Source organism: Psammomys obesus, unplaced genomic scaffold (genome assembly GCF_907164565.1).
Source record: "Psammomys obesus unplaced genomic scaffold, mPsaObe1.curated_primary_1811, whole genome shotgun sequence".
NCBI classification, from domain to species: domain Eukaryota; kingdom Metazoa; phylum Chordata; class Mammalia; order Rodentia; family Muridae; genus Psammomys; species Psammomys obesus.
This window is the reverse complement of record NW_026596088.1, coordinates 9,206,244-9,228,542: the sequence shown is the minus strand read 5'-3', so window position 1 is coordinate 9,228,542 and position 22,299 is coordinate 9,206,244. Positions and strand designations below refer to the sequence as shown.

General features: G+C 39.8%; 1 protein-coding gene and 1 pseudogene across 4 annotated transcripts in view; one reads left to right on the top strand and one right to left on the bottom strand.

The window, feature by feature from the left end:
- Smg1 (SMG1 nonsense mediated mRNA decay associated PI3K related kinase) overlaps positions 1-22,299 on the bottom strand; it is a 102,113-nt gene that overhangs the window by 79,413 nt on the left and 401 nt on the right. The gene's annotated exons all lie outside the window — the stretch shown is intronic.
- On the top strand, positions 82-22,280 carry LOC129691515 (60S acidic ribosomal protein P0-like; annotated as a pseudogene).

Below are 22,299 nucleotides of genomic sequence, written 5' to 3'. Positions count from 1 at the left end.
GAAGCAAATCTCACTCATGGGTTAGATGCTTTTTCATTAACTATGTCCACTGTAGGTTCAAATACTGAAGCAAAAATCCCGATGGAAAGCCACTCTGCCTTGGAGGACAAAGATTCTTTAAGTGGCAATCGAAAAAATGTGAGCCCATAAGAGAATTTAAATGTTATCTGTAACATATAGATCCCGTATGAATATAGTTACCACTCATTTACCTATATTCAAAATCCAGAAAATGTAATAAATCTAGGAGGCCATTCACTTCAGGCGACTCAAATCTTCAGCGCTCACACATCTGCCACAGATAGCGACAGTTATCTCCTCTCCTCGATAAGTCTTTGGTCTAGCTCCTATAAGCATTATATAGAGCAAACTACATTCCCCCAAAAAGCTGCTCCTACAAAGTGTAAAGTCATGAAATTCCCTATGAGGAAGCATTTCCATAAAGTATCCAAAAATGACTTGATGCAAACACCATACCTAGTGGTGTCACTGGAATAAGCATCATCACTTTAAGCTATTTTTAACCTGGGCTGAAGAGACTTCGTGTTCATGGCTAGACCAAACTTGTAATGGGCATAAACCAAGAAATAAGAACAATGAGGTTGGAATATACTCTGCAACAGTGGCACTCAAAATCAGCTGCAGGACATGCTAGGAGCTTATACTGCTTTAAAATGATCTATCTTTTAAACTTAAATTCAATACTATCCCTATTAATATCTCAGTCTTAGTTAGGGTTTCATTCCATAACCAAAAGCAACTTGGGAAAGAAAGAAGGTAATTCAGCTTACAACTCTCAAGTTATACTCTCATCACTGGAGGTATCAGGGTAAGAACCCAAGGCAGGAACGTGGAAGCAGAACTGAAGCAGAAACTATGGATGCAGCTGCTTCCCATGGCTTCCTCAGCCTGCTTATAAACTCAGGACCACCTGCCCAGGGGTAACACCACTCACAATGAGCTGGGTCCTTAAAGAAAATGTGCTACAGGCTTGCTCTCAGGGTACTCTTGATGCCAGTGTTTTCTCAATTGAGGTTCCCTCTTCCCAAATGACTTTAGCTAGTACTAAGTTGACCAAACACTAACCAGGACAGTCTCTTACTCACCTGGATTCAAGCATGTTTTCACAAAGGAGAAGAAAGAACAAGTCTGGAGCAATTTTCTTTTCTTAAGATTTATTTACTATGTATACAGTATTCGGCCTGTATGTATGCCTACAGACCAGAAAAGAGCACCAGATCTTATTGTTGATGTTCATGAGCTACCATGTGGTTCCTGGGAATTGAACTCGGAACCTTTCTTAACCATCTCTCCAGCCCCCAAGAACATCATCCTTACATTAGAAATATGATCGTAAGAATAAGTCTAGGACTCACAGGCTGGCTCTTTGATCACCTCCACCTGAGTAGGGAGCAGCCTTACCAGTCCACAGAGGAAGACAAAGAAGCCAGCCCTGATGAGACCTGATAGACTAGGGTCAGATGAAAAGGGAGGAGGAACTCCCCTATCATTGGATTGGTGGAGGGGCATTGGAGAAGAAGAGGGAAGTAGGATGAGATTGGGAGGGGGTGGGGAAAGGGCTACAACTGGGATACAAAGTAAATAAACTGTAATTAATAAAAATAAAATAAAAAATTTAGAAAACAACAACAAAACAAAAAAAATGAGTCTAGGACTGAAAGATTTATGAGGCTCAGACACTTTTCCTTTTAATTTTATTTTTATTCTGTTATGAATGCTTAGCCTGCATGTATGTATATATGCATGTATGTATATAGACCTCATTCATACCTGGGTTCTGCAGAAGCCAGAAGAGGGTATAAGATCTCTGAAACTGGAGTTACACAGATGGTTATGAGGCCCCAAAAGGCTAGGAATGGAACTTGGGTCCTCGGCATGAGTAACCAGTGCTCTTCATTGCTTAGCCATCTCTGCAGTCCCTCAGAGACTTATTTATACAAAACTCAAAAAGAAAAAAAATTTGTGTTTAAGATGGGCAATTGTGCACCCCTTTAGTCCAAACACTCGGGTGGCAGAAACAGGTAGGTCTCTTTAGAGTTCAAGGCCAGCCTGGTCCATAGGGTGAGTTCCAGGACAGCCAGGGCTACATAGCCCAATCTCAAAAAACAAACACGCAAATTTGTGTTCCAATTAAACAGGATGTCATTTCATTTCAAAATTATAAATAAATTTGCATAAATTTGGCCATATTAAAAATGTAGGTAAATACAATTTTCTTGGTAATTTTCCTTTAACTATCAAATTACTAAGTTACTATAATACCAAATTTTAATTATTAATTTATAAGTCTGTTACCTATTTTTAGTGTAACTCAATCTCTAGTAACTCTAGACTGATGAAAAAATGTGAAAATTTAGAGCCAGCCACAGTGGCACATGCCTGCAATCCCAGCACTCAGCGAAGCAGAGGCAGGCAGCTCTTTTTAAGTTCAAGGCCAGCCTGGTCTACATATCAAATCCAGGACAGCCAAGACTACACAAAGAAATATTGTCTCAAAAAACCTAAACAAAAAAAAACAAAAGCAAAAAACAAATGTGAACCTACAAAGATGTTTATCTTACCCAAAAGAAGCTCTAGCTTTCACCTGTGGATTCTAGAAGGTATTCTCCAGAAGGTAATCTTGGAATGGCATGCCTAGGATGGCTCTTACTGTTCACCTGGGAGACTCTGAGACACACCTCAAAGTGAAACAGTATGACTTACTGTAGAACCTTTGAATCACATAAATCAAACTCCAGATAGCTATGCAGGCAATTAGCTGCAGAGCCTCAATAAAAACTCACACAAGCTCACCAGGCATCCTAAGTAGAGTGACATCATCTTTAAACCCTGTGGCAATCCCTGCTTAAGCTCAGGAAAGTCAGGGCGACCTGGAAGTCCAACTACTACCTTAGATCATCCAACTTTTGGATGATTACCCAAAATGCTTCAGTGTGGAAGCAGACAATGTGGGCTCCATGCAGATGCAACAGATCTGCATGTCCCTCCGCGGGAGGGCCGTGGTGCTGATGGGCAAGAACACCATGATGCACAAAGCCATCAGGAACCATCTGGAGAACAACCCAGCTCTGGAGAAACTGATGCCTCACATCGAGGGGAATGTGGGCTTTGTGTTCAGCTCACTGAGATTAGGGACATGCTGCTGGCCAATTAGGTGCCGGCTGCTGCTCAAGCTGGTGCCATCGCCCCATGTGAGGTCACTGTGCCAGCTCAGAACACTGGTCTGGGACCTGAGAAGACCTCATTCTTCCAGGCTTTGGGCATTACTAAAATCTCCAGAGGCACCATTGAAATTCTGAGCAATGTGCAGCTGATAAAAACTGTTGACAATGTGAGAGCCAGTAAGGCCATGCTGCTGAACATCTCCCCACTCTCCTTCAAACTGATCATCCAGCAAGGTATTTGACAATGGCAGCGTCTATAACCCCCAAGTACTTGACATCACAAAGCAGATTCTGCACACTCCCTTCCAAAAATGTCCAATATTTTGGACATTCCAAAGGATGTCCAAAATATTGCCAGTGTTTGTCTGCAAAATGGTTACCCTACTGTTGCCTCAGTGCCACACTGTATCAGCAATGGATACAAGTACATCCTGGCTTTGTCTGTGGAGACTGACTATACCTTGCCAGTTGCTGAAAAAGTCAAGGCCTTCTTGGCTGATCCATCTGCATTTGTGGCTACTGCCCCTGTGGCTGCAGCCACCACCGCTGCTGCTGCTGCTACTATATTACAGGTTTGTGGCATTAGGAAGGTTGAGAACCACTGCCATAGAAGGTGAGACTTCATTATGTCAAGTGGGTCACTGAAGGCAGGTCCTTGGGAATGTATGATCCCTGCTTCCTTCTTATCATACTGTCCCTCTACTCTGGCCACTATGCCTATCCTGCCATGATGGACTGAGACATTCTGAAATCATAGGCCAAAATTAATCCTTTGAGCTGCTTTTGTCAAATGTTTTTATCACAGCAGCAAGTAAAGTAATATGTACCATCTCATTTCATCTTTACCACAACCCTATTCATTGCAACATATGGGAGGGGTAACTGAGGTTCCCTAACTGACCTAAAAGGTACCAGGCTTTACTTATGACTATGAACTTTCTCCTCATTAATCTCAATTCATCTTCATATGCACATAACCTTTTCCCATCTTCATTAGACAACAAGTAAAGCTCCTCCGTAGAGTAAAGTCACCTGGACCCTAAATTTCACCTATCTCCCAAATACCTTTACCTTCTATAAGCCAGACTCTCCCACTTCACCACTGTTCACTACATCACCTGCAAGAATACATGAATAACACTCTTGTACAAATGAGTGAGCTTTTCTTTTAAAAATCTATTAGGCACACACATGGAATTCTGGTGTTTAGGAGGTGAAGGCAGGAGAATCAAGAATTGAAGGACAGCCTCCCCTACAAAGCAATCTGAAGACTAGACTGGGCCACATGAGACCTTGTCTTTCACAGCCCATCCCAATCTAGATTCTTCACAGCCAACTCCCTCAAAACTCCATCTTAATCTCCACTGTACAGCTCAACGCATCTTCACCCCACCCAACTATTTCCAACAGGGAAGAGCTGCCCTCCACTGCACTTTTTTCTTTCTTTCCTTTCTTTTTCCTTTTTTTTTTAAAAAAAAAAAAAAAGGTCTCTCTGCAGCCCATGCTGTCCTGGAACTTACAAATGTACGTGAGGCTGGCCTTGAAATCACAGAGATCTGCCCACCTCTGTCTCCCAAGTGCTGAAGTTAAAGGCATGCACCACCATGCTTGACTTCATGTCACTCTTACAACTCAAGTCGCATACACATTTTCCCGTTTCCGAATGTTCTTTCTCAATGCTGCTGCTGTTTGATGTCTTGTTTGGTTTTGATTCGTTAAAGTAGCTGCAATGGCTCTGTACTTTGATCTAATTCAAACAACCTCTTTACTCACTTCCTCCTATAACCAGCTTAGACTTGACTTAACAGCCTTGCCAAGCCCCCTAATCTTGCCTATGATTTTCTAACCCAAATATCCAATAATCAACTACTAACTCAGGAGTATAACACTGCCAACAAATTACTCAGACATCCCCATTCTCTTCTGATTCCAAAACCCAACCCACACACAGAATCTAATGTTTGCCAGGAAAAACAAGACACGGTAACATATCTGCATTCCATCCTTTATCTCTATCTCCTCCAACTCCTCTCAACTTTTCAGGTACTTCCTCCTATAGAATCTCTTTGCAACACAACTAAATTTTCTTCCTAAACATGTATGGTTTAAAGGATATAAGAAAAAGTAAATCACAACACGTACACATACACACTCCAAGCCCACATGAACTTCCACCACATAATCTGTTCCCTGTGGAAACCTATCCAAGATGTCTGCGCTCCCCTTGCTCATTTCTTCACTTCTACTAGCTCAACTCCCACCTGATGTGATTTCTGCTCATGCCTCTGCCCTCCAGGTTGCTAAATCCAAGATCTATTTTCAAGTTTCAAATCTATTCACCCTCTCAGGCTCTCACAGGACTACACGTAGAGTTTTAAGTTTTGCCAGAGGAATGAAATGATTAAAACTCCCTCTTTTAACTATTCTATTATAGGCTGGAGAGACAGCTTAGTTATGTTAAAAGTTATTGTTTTGGCCTGGCATGGTGGCACATACCTTTAATCCCAGTACTTGGGAGGCAGAAGCAGGTGGATCTCTGTGTGTTAGAGGCCAGCCTGGTCTACAAAGGGAGTCCAGGACAGAGAGAAACCCTGTCCTGGAAAAACAAGAAAAAGAAAAACAAAAAAGTTACTGCTGTTTTACCACAGAATCAGAGTTTGGTTCCCACAACTCACATCTGACAACTAAGAATCACCTAAAACTCTAGCTCCAGGGGACCCAATACCCACTTCTGGCATCTGCAGACACCAACACACATGGAAACATGCATACATATAAATAAAAATTTTAAATTCACACAATTCTCACAAGCAGATCTTGTACTCTCTTTAACCTTTACTGATAAAGTGTTTACTATCTGCATACCACCAACCTGCACTCACTGTAGATGTCTATTCTGAGTTACAGGCCTATATATTTATCTGTTCAGAGACTTCTCAAGCTAGACACAGGGGCACACATCTGCAATCCAGCTACTAGGAAGACAGAAGCAGGGAGCTAACCTGAACTCAGAAACTACAGCCAGTCTGAGCAATACAGTAAAACCTTAATTCAAAACAACAACAAAAAAAAAAAAAAAAAAAAAAAAAAAAACCTCTCAGTGTTCTAACACCTCAGTATCCCCACAAAACAAACAATGCCATCTTCAGGTGTTTCCTAATAAAAGGTACTCTATGAGCAGCAAATCTCTTCAGGTATAGACCCAAAGTTGAAAATACATGCTATAATAAAAGCATACACAAAGTTCTACCACAATATTTACATTAGTCGAGAGGCGGCCATCTTTTTGTTTATTGGCAGAAGAAAGGATAGAGTCGCAGAGCCTCTACACAACAGAATATGATTCAGCAGTAAGAAGGAATGAAGCGCTCACACACCTTGGGTGAGCATGTTAAACATCAGACTAAGTGGCATGAGTCAGACACAAAGGACACATACTGCACAATCCTATTTATGACTAGACATATTCACATGGCAGAACTGCTAGGTGAAAGTGGAAGGAAAAAAAAAGGAATGACTGCTTAGTGGATATGGGGCTTTCCTTCTTAATTTTATGGAGAAAACTCCAAAATTAAACAAAAGTGTTATGACTATAGAATACCGTGATGGCAACAAATGGTACATTTTTTAAAGAGTTATTTATTTATTTTATGTATGTGAGTGCTCTCACTGCATGTACACCAGCATGCCAGGGGAGGGCATCAGATCCCAGTATAGATGGTTGTGAGCCACAATGTGGTTGCTGGGAATTGAACTCAGAACCTCTGGAAGAGCAGACAGTGCTCTTAACCACTGAGCCATCTCTCCAGCCCCCAAATGGTACATTTTATATGCATTTACCACCCCCTCAAAACAACCACATTCTTAATTTTGATATTCTAAACAATGAAGAGGCACTGGCTAGGTGCCCAAACTGATTACAAAAAGACACAGGGGCTTCGGGGAAAATAATTATAGTCTGGTTGTGCTGGTTATACTACTATACTCTTTTGTCAAAACTGAAAGAACTACACAGCATCACTTTCATCAAGATCACTTCAATTCTTTTTTGCTTTAATATCTGCTCTTAGGGTATGGCAGAAGCTCAGTGGTAGAGCATTGAACATACATGAAGCCCTGGGTTCAACACCATAAAAAAATATTTTAACACCTTTCTTATGGTAAGGTTATCAAAGAGAAGGCAAGATTTGTTTTGAACAATTCAGCATGCAATGCCTTGTACTGCCCACCTGTTTAGCCATTTTACCAAAAAAAGAGAGAGAGAGAGAGAGCTAATGGCACTGGTTTAATGTGACTACACTTCCAATGAACAAGTTGCTGACCTGGGATATGGTCCATAGGAAGAACTGAAGCTGAAAGTTTCATCTGGCCAAAGGAACCAGAAAAAATGTGAACCAGTAACAGACAGTTGCTGTCAAAATCAACAATAAACAGTCTTAAAAGTACAGCACAACTGTTGTCAAAGCATGAGAAATTTCTGAGAGTCCACAGGGTACCTTATTTAAAATACATTATTATTAATAATAATAAAGTTTGTAATAGTCTATAGCCTATTTTGATAACAATATTCTCACTAAATTTTAATTAACGAATCACTGAAGGGTAACGCAGAATTAAAAATTTAAGCAGCACTGAAGCAGCACTATACTGGGTGGTTATCATTAAAAAATAAATAAATAAATGCTATGTAAAAATGCTAATTTTCAAATGAGACAAAAAAAAAAAGGAAAAGAAAAAAGATGATATGATACCACAAAATCATTTGCCTTATGTGTAATTTGGACATGTCACTTTAGGATGAGGTAAAGCATGTTCAGGATGGCACAGCTGAAGACTTGGACATGTTTACTAAAAACAAACAAACAAACAAAAAAGACCTCTTGGGCTGGAGAGATGGCTCATCTGTTGCTTGCTGTTCTTATAAAGGACTGAGTACCCACACTGCAGTTAGCAACTATCCATAACTCCAGTAGCAAGGGTTCTGACAGGTTCTTCTGACCTCCTCTGGGACCAGGCATGTGCGTGATGCACACAGACATTCGAGCAACACTATACACATAAAATAAATAATTTTTAAAAAGAGGTGAAGAGAGAAAGGGAGGGAAAGTGGGAGGGAGAGAAGTGTCATCAAATTAGTATGACTATGAGCGATGGTATACTAGTCAGGGGAACCTACCTTTCTAAACGACTGCCTCATAGAGTCTAACTTTGTAACATATTTAAATGTTAAGACGAACACGAAAAGGCATTTTATTAAGCTTAGAATACATACCAGTGGCTCTCTACAGAGGAAGACTGCCAAAAACATCTAGAGGCAGTTTTCAGTTTATGTATAAAAGTACACCTTGGAGCAAGCAGCACCTAGACCACCTTGATTTTCTAACTTTGCCAATAAAATCATACAATGACAGTAAGTGAACTTTTTTAAATAGACTGAATCAACACTCTCTAGCAACACCCACGGGACACATCTCCTTAAATATTCTGAGGTAGCACGTGGGTTTCCTACCACTATTCAAAAAACAAGTAACGGGGCTGGGCAGTGACGGCACTACCTTTAATTCTAGCACTGGAGAGGCAGAGGCAGGCAGATCTCTGTGAGTTCAAGGCCAACCTGGTCTACAGAGCAAGTACCCAGGGCAGCAGCCATGGCTACACAGAAACCCGGTCTCGAAATACAAAACAAAACAAAGTGGGGCTGGTAAGGATGCCTGCTGTCAAGACTTATGAACTAGGACTGGAGAGCTGGCTCAGCAGGTTAAGAACACTGGCTGCTCTTCCAGAGGACCTGGCTTCAATTTCCACCACCACCACCACCCAAGGTAGCTCATACCATTTTTAACTTCAATTCCAGGGGATCCAATGACCTCTTCCAGCTTCTGAAAGTACCAGATAAATGTGGCACACACATAAATGCAGGCAAACTATTCATACACATAAAATACTTAAAATTTAGAAAAGACTGATGAACTAAAATCAATCCCCCTTCCAAGTCATAGTTGGTAAAAGCAGCAGCTCCCACTGATTCTTATATACATGCTGTAGTGCACAAAAACAAGCACTTTTAAAACTTTTTTAATTAAAAAAAAGGTCTCAGGTAAATCTCAGAAGGCATAATGTTATAAATCAACTAAAAAGGAAAGACACAAAATAATCACACTATTCTACCACAGGAATATTCATTAACTGAGGAGCACTTCCACACAACTTACTAAAACCCAAGAAGCAGGATCAATCAGAACCAGATGAGGGACCAGCTGTGCTCAGAGGCAGCAGAAATGCAGACATATTTTACATTTAGATTAAACTTCAGGAAGCTAGAAAACAACTTAAAACTACCTAGTAAGTTATTTCAAACCGACAAAGTCTACAAACTTGATTTTTTGTTGTATTTTATATTTATACTAAACACATTTAGTTTAAAATAAGTAGCCTTTATAATTTCCTTTTATATGAAAAAACATTTCTAAATATGAAGTTCCTTAGAAAAGGCATTTAACTTAAATAAATTTATGCAATTTAAATCTCTCTAAAAGTGCATACACATCCTTACATTGATATGCTATCCCAATCAACCTCATCTCTGTTTAGAAGATACAAAGAATGTAAAGCTGCTCCACCTTAGCGTACTTTCCCAGGACACCACTCCTCCTTCTTTACTTAAAAAAAAAAAAAAAGTACATACATACAGGCACTAAACTAAGGGAGGAAAGATTCAACAATGTTCTCCAAGAATTCGGTTCTAACCATATGAAAGTTGAACACACTACATACTCCTATAAACCAACCCAGGATTAATTTAACCCATGTCCCTGCCCTCCAATATATCCAAAGTTACAAAGATTAGATTACTGTCCATGGCTTAGAATTTCAACGAGTAGCCAATTCTTTGTTTTCTTTATTATTTTGAGACAGCTTCTCACTATGCAACCTTTGGCTGGGCTGGAACGCTCTATGTAGAACAGACTGGCTTTGAAATCATAGAGATCTGACCACTTGTGTGTCCTGAGTATTAAGACTAAAGTGTGACACCATGCCCAGCACTTGATAGCAAGTTCTTAAAGAACAAATGGTAAGACATTAAGGGAAAGGAAGCGAATCCAAATCTTTGTTGCAATTTCTTACTTGGCAATATGAAACTGGTTTTTGGCTTCAAGGACAGGGACTAGGAAAACCATTTCACTACAATTCAACCTATCCCACTGCACCATAGTTTATAACTATGTAAGCAATACCATGAATACTACATGTCATACCTAGAAAAAATTATAGTTTTAATGTCATACATCTTTTAAAAGACAATTTATTAAGATTTTATAGCTACATAATACATGTGTGAGTGTATGTGCACTTGAGTGTATGAGAGTGTGATCCTCTTCTAAAACACTTAAGAGGAAAAGAGAACAACAGAAGGTTCTTTACTATTCTAAATTTGGGGCTGGGGTGAGAGTAGTTCAATGGCAGTGCCTACCTAGCATGAATACGAACCTTGGTTCCATCCCCAGCACTGAAAAAAATTAAAATTAAAATTAATTTAATTAAGACATAGCCACTCACACTTATGTGGCACTATTATGTGTTTGAGAAATTTCTCAAATGTTATCTTTAACCTGAATCTGATCTTCAAACCACTGAAGATGCCAACTGAAAATGTTCCTGTCTTCCCATCCTTACTCTACTGCTATTTATGATACCAGTCTCTAAGAGATGTATGAAGAATACAGAACACACGGATTTTTAAAAATAACATCATGCTTCCATTTCTAACACCAATGCTAATACAGCCAAGTAGACTTTCTTTGCTGCCTGTGGATCGAATCTGAAGATCATCATATTAATGTGCCACCACTACCTCACCCTTTCATACTTACTCTGAGACAGGGTCTTCCTAAGTTGCCCAGACTAGCCTTACACTGGATGAGCAGCCCAAAGTAGATCTTGAACCTTCCATCCTCCTACCTCAGCCTCCAATGTACTTGAAATGACAGGCCTCTTGTCAACTCCAAGAGGACTTTTAAAAGAGTATGGAAGAAAGGAAAGTTGCTGACCAAAGAGTAGAAAGTCTCAAGTGAAAAAATGTTTACAGATCTCTGCCAATATAGAATGACTACTGTCAGAAACAATGTGCTTTGCCCTTCAAAATACTCTAAAAAATGAATTTCAAAAGCAGCTTTGAGCCAGGCATGGTGGTACACAACTTTAATCCCAGCACTGAGGAGGCAGAAGCAAGTAGATCTTTGTGAACTCAAAACCAGTCTGGTCTACTAAGCAAGCCTAGAACAGCCAGGGCTCGCTCTCTATTACACAGAGAAACTCAGTATGGAAATAAAAATAATTTAAAGAAAGAACAAACCTTAAGCACGCACGTGCACACACGCACATGCACACGCACATGCACATGCACATGCACACGCACACGCGCGCGCACACACACACACACACACAGCAGGGCATAGGTAGAGCCAATCATTTTACAACAAATTCTAGATTGCTTCCTTTTCAACTAAATATCGATATTAATTCTGTAAAACTAGTGACCTAATCAGAAAAGAGGCGAAGTCCTAGCTATATGATAAATAGCAACATAAATACCAGTACTAGCTTCTATGACTCGAATTTCACTTTTGAAAGGATATGGATATCAAGATGAATGCAGCAATGCACTGTTTCAGAAACTGTCAGCTCAGGGAAGTTAGTTTCATTCCTCCAATCAAGTACAAAACTGTCAGTGCCAATGAGATATCAGCAATTTCAACCCAGTACTTAATATTTTAGTGACTAGACTAAGCAGTATGTATAGATTACAGCAGATGTGGGGTAAGAGGCCAATGTGTAAAAGAATTTAAAAATACGTGCAAGGTGTTTTTCAAGATTAATAAAAGCTATGCATCTTAATTATCATATTCTTCCTTCTATCAAAGACCTGGCTACCACATTAGAACAATAATTCCTTGCAGCTGCTCGATCAGCTGTATAATTTGCTGCCTCAGGCTAACTGGCCTTCTAGAAGAGAACAAATTCCCTCCAAATGCTTCCTAACATAACAGCTTTATAAACTCAGGAGCTATGTAAAAACAGAAACAAACTTGCCAACTCCAAGTTCTGCCTCTACCAATCCATGACCTATGACCAAAGTGTACCTGAAAAAAACACTGCATACATAGTGCATTGCACAATGGCATTTTTTTTTTTTTGCAATCATCCCCTAAACAATGCACACAGACACTGCAATAGGAAGGTATCCAGAGATGCTCTAACTCAGTGTTTCTCAAACTTCCTAATGTTGTGACCCTTTAATACAGTTCCTCATTTTGAGATGACCCCACCCATAAAATTTTTGTTGCTTTTTCACAACTGTAATTTTGGTACTGTTATGAATTGTAATGTAAACATCTAATATGCAGAGTATCTGATAACTGACCCCTGTGAAAGGTTGTTCAGCATCCAAAGGGGTAGTGACACAGACTGAGAACCACTGCTCTAAAACGTCTATGAACAAATACTGTGCTATTTTAAAGATGGTACATCAGCATCCGAGAATTTGGATATCTGAGTGAAGTCTTGGAGCAGGGGACAGTTAAATTGACATTCAAACACAGAATGAAGCTGGGCGCAGGCAGGATGCTACACACTGTTAATCCCACCACTTGTGAGGTGGTGGAAGTGTATCTCTGTGAGTTCAAGGTCATCCTGGGCTCCAGAGACCTGTCTCTAAATAAAATAAAAATTGTTTTTAAAAGAGAAGAGAAGACCACATACTATTTTTGATGCACTAGTAGAATGGAAGAGTATACAGATACATGACATGACTGACATGAGACACACACACATGCTTGAGGAATACAAACATGAAGATTTGGGGCAATGGTTAAGTAAGTGCTAGGAAGAAAACCCATTAATACAGTGTTTAAGTCTGCGTCCTTCTCAATAGTGTAAGCGCAGCCAGGTTGGACATTCTAGGAAGGACAAACCTCATAGCAGCTGCAGCTACCACTTTGCAGCAAGAATAGGAAATGCAAACAGCCTACAGCAACAAGAAGCTGGGATGAGGTCGTGCCTCTGGACAAATAAGACAAACAGCCTCCCCCGTTCCCCCTTTTCCCCTGAAAGAAAATAACTGGATCTCCCCAACCTAAACTAGTTAGGGTAACACAATGGGTAAATAATATTATAAGAGCATGTTAGCTTTCACTAACATCAGCTACATACTTTGGAAAGGGGACAGATCACAGAGGCAGAAGGATACCAGTTAGGAGTCAAAGGAAGTTGAAAAATAAGCAAGAGTGGATAGAGGGCCAGCAATCTGTAACTCCTAGAGTAAGCTTAGCCAAATGAGGACCTCCTATGTATTCCAGAACTCAAACACCTGAAAATGGTCATGCTGCAGGTCTACCACCTGAAACTTCACAGTACTTCAGGTTCTCCAAGCAAGCAATGTTTATAGCAATAGTATAACAGAAAACACACTGAAGACGGTAAGACCCAAAAGCTAATAAAGATCAAACTGATACTATATCCTGACAGAACGTGTAAAGATGTCCTCTCTGTAAAAGATTTCAAGGTGGACCCAGCAAGATGGCTCACTGGGTAAAGAAGGCACTTACTATCAAATCTGTCTTTGACTGCCACAGATGAGATGAGACACCTGTAAGGGCATGCACACACACAAAAAATTTTAAATGTTTAGAAAAAAAAAAAAATGCATGCTGGTGGTGGTGACAGTGGGGAAGGTGGTGGGGAGTAATTCAATTGAAAAGTCTGCCTCTGTTTGAGAATGGTGGTTACAAAGGTATACACATCCATCAAAAAAAAAAAAAAAAATCACTAACTCAAGAATGAACCATACATACATGATGGGGTTCATTCAATAAACTCAAGAGGGAACAAAAATAACTTTCTAAAACCAAACAATTCTGAGTAAGCAAATGCTCTAAGAACTGGTTACACTCTAAGGAAAATACAGAAAACAAAATACAGTAAGCTGGAATATTTTGTGTAAGAATTAAACTACACATTTTCTATAAACTCTGCTTTTGTCTTAATACAAAATAAAGTCTACTTTTATTTTGTAGTTCCAAAAATACAAGCTCTGAGAAAATGAAGCCAATTTCAGGTAATCAAAATAATGACAGTATAAAAAGAACTAAAACATACAGCTTGTGAGACTCCATCAAGGCCAGTTTAAGGACAGGAACTCCTCAGATGTTTTTGGTAATTAGGCTAGAGAAGGCAGGAAACCCTAGCACTCTGAGAATTTAGTGTTACTAAAATGACACTGTGGTTACATCTGTTTTATAGGTTTGACACATCATGTTTACTAAGGTGACTTAAGTGTGGGCAAGCAGAAAGGCTCACCTATGTGATCACCCTTAACCAACACTAGACAACAAATGAAGGGTTTCTGCTAGGCCAAGTTTCTACATATAGCAAACAGTTCTGTCTGAACTTCAATCGTGCACTATAAACAGAATACAGACAGAATACATGACTTAGGTCCTCAGTAGCCTCTTGTCTAGGCCTTTCCAATTGTGATTACTGGACACACCCCCTTCATGAACCAACAGACTGAATCTTCTCTAAATGAACTCACATTCAACAGCTCCTCAAACATTCCAATTACACTCCAACTACGACCAAAGCCAACAGTGCAGTTCTAGTCCAGCTCTTCAGCTTCACCCTCACCATTTACTTGTCTTACTCCTCACAAGCATCCTGCTTCTAAATAAACGAAGTATTGATCAGGAACAGCTTGCACTTTACAGTAGCCTTTCTGTTTGATTTCACATTTTCTCCAAACTTACCATGAAAATTTTATACTCCAATTTCATCACCCCACTGACTTCTATATATAGCCTTTCGTCCTAGAGGACCTTAGAAGTCCCCAAATCTGAAACTCCACTGATATAGAAATAGATACACCAACACTGTAACACAATCAATATGCTTTGTCATTTTTTATTAGAGAACAATTCATACTTTCTATGATCAAACACATGTAGATAAGGCCTTACAGTAGGCTCTGTCATTTTAAAGCCTTTCTGATATCTCACACTTGCAGGTCAAAAATATTCCTAAAAAAATTTTCATTATTTACAAGAGAGGCCATTTTCACACAGTTAAAACTACTACTCTTAACTTTAAAATAGGGGCTGGAGAGATGGTTCAGCAGTTAAGCGCACCAACTGCTCTTGCAGAAGACTCAAGATCAATTCCTAGCACCCACAACCATCTCTAATTCCAGTGCCATGGGACCCAATGCCCTCTTCTGGCCTCTGAGGACAGTGCATGCACATGTTTCAGACATGCAAACCATCCATACACACTTTTAAAATGAAAATTTCAAAATTAGCTGGATATGGTGGCACATGCCTTTAATCCTAGCACTGAGAGAGGCAGAGACAAGTGGATCTCTGTGAGTTCGAGGCCAGACTGGTCTACAAAAAGTCCAGGACAGACAAGGCTACAGAGAAACCCTGTCTCAAAACAAAACAAGACAAAAATTTGAAATTAATTTTAAAAGTTTAAACACTAATTAACATCCAGTCACACTCCCATTTTAAAAAGAAATGAAGAACCAACAAGATGCTCCTTGGGCTAAGGCACTTGCTGCCAACAAGCCTGATGGCTAGAGTTTGATCCCCAGAACCCACATGAAGGTGGATGGAAAGAACTGACTCCACAAAGCTGTCCTCTGGCCTCCACATGCACATTGTGGCATGTATCTCTGTCTCTCTCTTGTTTCTGTCTTGCTCTGTGTCTCTGTCTCTCTCACACACACAAAGTTAAGGAATTAAGGGTGAAAATATTCAGTTTAAAGATAATTGCTAAATGTTTTTATAAAGGTTTTATTTGATAATGAAAATTATTAGCTTCCATTAAAACTCACTCATACAATTAGTTGAAAACTCTCAATGCACTCAGGAATTAGTAATATAGAACTGGTAAAAATGATAAGGGCTGGAGAGATGGCTCAGAATTTAAGAGGGCTTCTGCTGGCTGCTCTTCCAAAGGCCCTGAATTCAAGTCCATGAACCACTTGGTGGTTCATAACCATCTATGAGATCTGGTGTCCTCTTCTGGCATGCGGGTAGAATACTGTGTACGTACATAATAAATAAATAGATAGATAGATAGATAGATAGATAGATAGATAGATAGATAGATAGATGGATAGATAGATAGATAAATAAATAAATAAATAAATAAATGAATAAATAAATAAATAAATAAGTAAAGTAGGTAAATAAATAAATACTTTTTTTAAAAGAAGATAATAAGTGGAATTTGGTGGCCTGCAGCTGTGTTTCCTGATACTTGGAGGCTGAGGCAGAAGGATCATTTGAGCCCAATGAGGAATGCAGACCAAGCAAAAATTCATACATACTTATTAAATTCTATTTAATGTCCTATTCATAAGAATGAGATATGGGGCTTTTCAAGTTCATGTTTGCTTTGGTTGTATTTTTCCCCATTATATTATATATCTATGGAAACCAGACTTACAACAAACTCACAAAAAGTAGAACAAGCAACTCTGGTCTCAAAAACCTGTTGTTAGTCACTTAAGGTAGCATATGCCTTTAATCGCCAACACTCAGGAGGCAGACAATCTACACAGTGATTTTCAGGCCACCCAGGGCTATGCAGAGACCCTGCCCACTTGTGTAATCCTAGCACTCCAAAAGCTGATTGAGAAAGGAACAGTAGGATCAATCAGGGCTATAACAGCGAGATTCCTGTCTCCAAATTAAAAATCAAACCTTTTCTATTTTGTTTTGTTTCTTTTAAGACAAGGTTTCTTTGTGTAGCTCTGGTTGTCCTAGAACTCAAAGAGAACTGCCTGTCTCTGCCTCCTAAATTCTGGGATTAGACACCATGCATCGCCACTACTTGAATTAAAACCCAACTTTTCATATCAGATATAAATATCTAACTCATTTCACAACATTTTTATCTTTTGGTCTTTCACATGGAGTTTTATACTCCTTAGAACTTCGATCTGGCTACAGCCTACTAAAAATGGCAACTAGTTCCATACTGTTTCATCCATTTAGAAGCCTAGAAATAGAAGGTCTCTGTGACACATACCAGTTAACTCCAGCCATTCAAGGTTGAAGGAAGACCTGCAGTTGACAGTTGAGAGCAGCTTGGGCTACAAAGTAAGACCATGTCTCAAAAAAAAGTCTGAACAGAAAAAACTTGAGCACTACAAGCTACCTAATATACAACAACACGTGTTAAGTAAACTTTTAAGACTCCCAAGTAAGATCTATTGAATCCATTTTTTTCTTCAATATTTACTGTATTTTTATTTGTGTGTATATATGTGTTCAGATGCCATGAAGCCGGATTTACAGAGTTGTGAGCCGCCTAAAGTGAGTGCTGAGAACTGATCTTACTTAGACCCTCTGGAGGAACAGGAAGCATTCTTAACTGCTGAGCCATTTCTCCAGCCCACTCTTTTTTTTTTTTTTTTTAATGAGTTAACCTATATTTAACTCCATTGTCCAATTAGTCAATGACAATTTAGAATATTAAAATGTACAATAATTAACTACACATTTAACATACCTGTAACCCCCAGTACTCAAGAGGATTAAGGTTGGGTTTCAAGGTCAGCCTGGGCTATGAGATCCAAAGTCAAAATTTTTTAACTTTTTTTTTTTAAACGTTATTTATTTACTGCATGTGTGAGTGCATTCGTGTGGTGGTATGTCTCTGCAGGAGCATGTGTGCCTGTAAACCCCCAGCACTCAGGTGGTGAAGAGGAATAAAGTTAAGTCTCAAGGTCAGCTGAGCTATAAGATCCTATGTCACAAAAGTTTAACTTTTTTACATTACTTATTTACTGTGTGTCTGTGTGTGTGCCTGTAGGAGCATGTGTGCCTCCTGCTTATGTAGAAGTCACTTACAAGAATGTGCAGGTAACCTACAAAACAGCTTCTCTCCTTCCACCATGTGGTTTCTGGAGATCAAACTCAGATCATAGACCTGCTAAGCATTTCTTTTTCACTAACCCATCTCTCCAGCCGCTCAAAAAAAAAATTGTTTGTTTGTTTGTTTGTTTGTTTGAGACAAGGTCACACTATGTATGTAGTTGGCTGGCCATGAACTCTGGAACCGGGATGTCTCTACTTCTGGAATGTTCGGATTAAAGGCATGCACCACTACATCCAGCTCAAAAACCTTTTGAAGCATTCTAACCTCTATCTTTGGGTACAAATAGGTATTTTCCATATAAGTAAAATCCAGAAAATGACACATTTTGGCTAATGACAATAAGTCTCTTTTCAGCACAAAATGATAAAAAGCTAAAATTCCTGTTTTTCTGTATTTAAAAAATGCATCCAGAAAAATCCCAAAATCTTTCCAACTTTTTGTCTGATATATTCACAGGTTCCAAGTAAATAATAAGAGTAACCTAACATCATTCTTTTATTTTTCTTTGCAAAAGAATCTAGCTATACAGCCTAAAATTTACAATCCTCCTGCTTCTTCTGCCTCCCAAGTACTGAGATTATAGGTGTCATGTAAGCCCCAGAGCTCCTGCTTAACCATTTTAAAATATTGAGTACAGTAAATAAGACCCACGCAGTGGTGGTGCATGCCCTTAGAACCAGCACTTAGGAGAGAGGCAGAGAGATCTCTCAGTTTGAGGTCATCTTAGTCTAAAGACTGAGTTCCAGGACAGACTGGGCTACACAGGGAAACCTTGGGGATCTGGGAAATACACAAGACTATAAGTGTTCCGTAAACACTAAAACTATTTCTGGTAGACTTGGTAAGCTTACTCTATTGCTTTACCACAGTAGTCTATTATGCAGCCACCAAAGACATTTCCTGTGGTTATGTGTGACGGATTCCTTCTACTATGAATGACAGGACAAACTGGCAAACTAATACTGAATGAAGCTGACAAGAATTGCTTTTTTCCATTGTTTTGAGGCAGTCCTGTGTAGCTCAGGCTGTCCTAAAACTCACTATGTAGCTGAAGATGACCTTACATTTCTGATCTAATTCCACATCACTGCTGGAATTACTGGTATGTACTACCACACCCTGGTTATGTGGCTGGGGATCGAATGCAGGGCTGCTTCATGCATTCCCAACCCAAGAATTATATTCTCAATTGCCTGAATCCTCCTCACGTGCCCCCCCACCATAAAAATCAGATAGGAAAAAAAAGATACAGAAAAGGCAAATAATTTTTTTAAAAATTATTTAAATAAAAATAGACCTGTCAATAACACACTTATAATGCCAGCACCTGGGAAGTAGGATCAGGAACTCAAGTCATCCTCAGCTGCAGAAGACCTTTTCTCAGAAAAAGAAAGAAAAGAGGACTTGAAGAGAGAATTCAGCAGCTCAGAGCATTTGCTGATCTTGCAGAGGACTAGAATTTGGTTTCCAGCACCCACATGATGACTCATAACTGCCAGTAACTTCAGTCCATAGTATCTAACTCCCTCATCTGAATTCTAGGTCCCACAGCACATGGTGTGCATACATATACTACAGACACATAAAAATACAAATAAAGGGGGCTGGAGAGATCGCTCGATGATTAAGAGCACTGACTGTTCTTCCAGAGAATCTGGGTTCAAATTCCAGCACCTACACAACAGTCTGTAACTCTAGTTCTAGGGACCTGGGACCCTCATACAGCCATACATACAAGCAAATACCAATGCACATAAAACAAAAGTAAAAATACAAATAAAACACTTTTTAAAGATTCAAAGGCCAGCAAGATGGCTTCCTAAGTAAAGGCACTTGCTGTCAAGCCTCATGACCTGAATTAAATTGACAAAATCCATATGGTAGAAAACAGAAAAGACTTCTAGTAAGTGGTCCTTTGATCTCCACTAACTCAACTACTCATCACTCATTGTGGCAGAGAAATGCCCACACAAATAAATTAACATTTAAAGAATTACTTGGATGAAAATATTTGGAAAAAGTATCTCCCCCATTTGGCCATGTTGGAAGAAAATCTCCACTCTGTCATTTAGCCACTGTGTCAATTTTCTGAGTAGAGAGAATGACCTCAAATTTTACTACAAAAATTATGACCTACAAACATGAGTTTTTTAGCTGGCTATTTAGCAAATCAATAGTGGCCATGTTACAAATAAACCAAGATTTGCTATGAGGTATGTACATATTCCCTTTTCCTCTAAGAAGCAATTATTTCAACACTGTAAACTCCAAGCAACTAAGTGTGCGTCTTAGAGTACCCACTTATCCAGGAATTTGATCAGAGCTCATAGAAAGTTTTCATCCTTTCCCCATATATTCTCACTCAGCCATGAAATAAACGCAGCTGAAACAGGGGCAACATTTATTAACAACCTATCTACATATTCCTTAACTATATAAGCCATTCTACTTCATATCTGTCAAGCTAAGAAGTTTGGTGACCCAAGCAAGTGGCTGTAACTTTTCAATTTATTTCTTTAGAACTATAAGCTATTATTTGCCAAAAAGCTATATTTAGGAAGGGCATTTTAGTCTTCCTTTCTCTCCCTTTCCCTCTCCCTCCCTCTGTGTGTGTGTGTGTGTGTGTGTGTGTGTGTGTGTGAGAGAGAGAGAGAGCGCGCGCACGCGCGCACACACACACACACACACACACACACACTGGCCTCTGCCTCCCAAGGGCTGGGATTAAAGGTGTGTGCCACCATCCACCTTTAAATAAGAGCTCTATCAAAAGTTAAATTCAAGTTCATTTATCACCTAATGTACTAGCTGCTTAAAATCAAATTTCACACATTTCAATAAAAGCGAAAACAACAAAGCATGTCAATGCACTTAATTAGTCAACTTGTTTCAACACACTGCACAAACCTACATGCAGGGCAAGTCAAAGCCATGATTTTGCAAACTTGGTTTTTCGAGACAAGGGTTTCTCTGTGTGGCCTTGGCTGTCCTGGACTCGATTTGTAGACCAGGCTGACCCCAAACTCAGAGAGCTGCCTGCCTCTGCCTCCCAGAGTGCTGGGATTAAAGGTATGCGCCACCACACCCGGCTTTGATTTAGCAAACACTTTTTATAACTGCTTTTATATTTCAATTTTAGACTCAAGCACTCATTTTTATAACCATTTAGTCACAAACTGCAGTTCTCAAAAGACACAATGTTTAGGAATGCACATTAAACAAAGTAAGTGTACCCCTACTAGCCAAAGATCATTTCAATTTCTCTAGCAACTCTTAAAATGTTTCATTCTAATCTCTCATAAAATCCTCCACGTCCAAACCATTCTGAAATTAGGAGTATCTAACAGAAAGCAATGCGAACCCCCAAAACTGCTTTCCATTCACGTGGCCAATTTCTGAGCAATTTCAACTTCCACTGAAATACAGGCTTATACATTTAGGAAGTTCTAGTTACTGTGGTAAAGCTCATTTCGTCTCTGAATATTTGAAGCATTTACTCAGCAAAGAAAGAATAGAACCTAAATTGAACATAACCAGTCCACAATCAGAAAGACATGACTGGAAATAACTTTTCTTTGGCGTTAATGCTAATATTTTCAAATCCAACCAGATCCCCAGCTCCTCTAAGCAAAGGGAAATTTCTCTACTCCTGAGAATCCGAGTTCACACCTAAGGTAAACTGCTGTTCACCAGAAAAAAAAAAAAAAAAAAATGTTTCTGCAGTTGGGGAAAACTTAAAATTCCCCAGTGCCAGACTGGGTCGATTCCATTCACAGTCCCACAATCTTATCTTTTGGTCGACCAACGTCTTGCCTAAAGTCAGAGGAAGGCCTTGGATGAAGTTCGGGGCTTTTAAAATACATTAATTAACACGTGGGAGTACAGAAGGGCGCAGAGTTCAGGTGGTCTTTAGCGTGAGGACCGGACGAGGAGGAGCCGAGGAAGTTAATGGTAACAGGGAGGGTTTCTGGACCTCAAATCTCAACTCGGAGGCTGTCGGCAGGGAACGTCCTCCGGCTGGGGCGGGCGAGCCGGGCCGAGGCCTCGGCCACCCGCGGCTTTCCTGCCAGGCCAGGCCGGGAGGACACCCAGGAAGCCGCACCCGGCTTTCGGGGCGGCGGGCCTAGGCCGCGCCTCCCAGTCCCGCGGGCCTAGGCCTCGGCCGGCTCCCGGC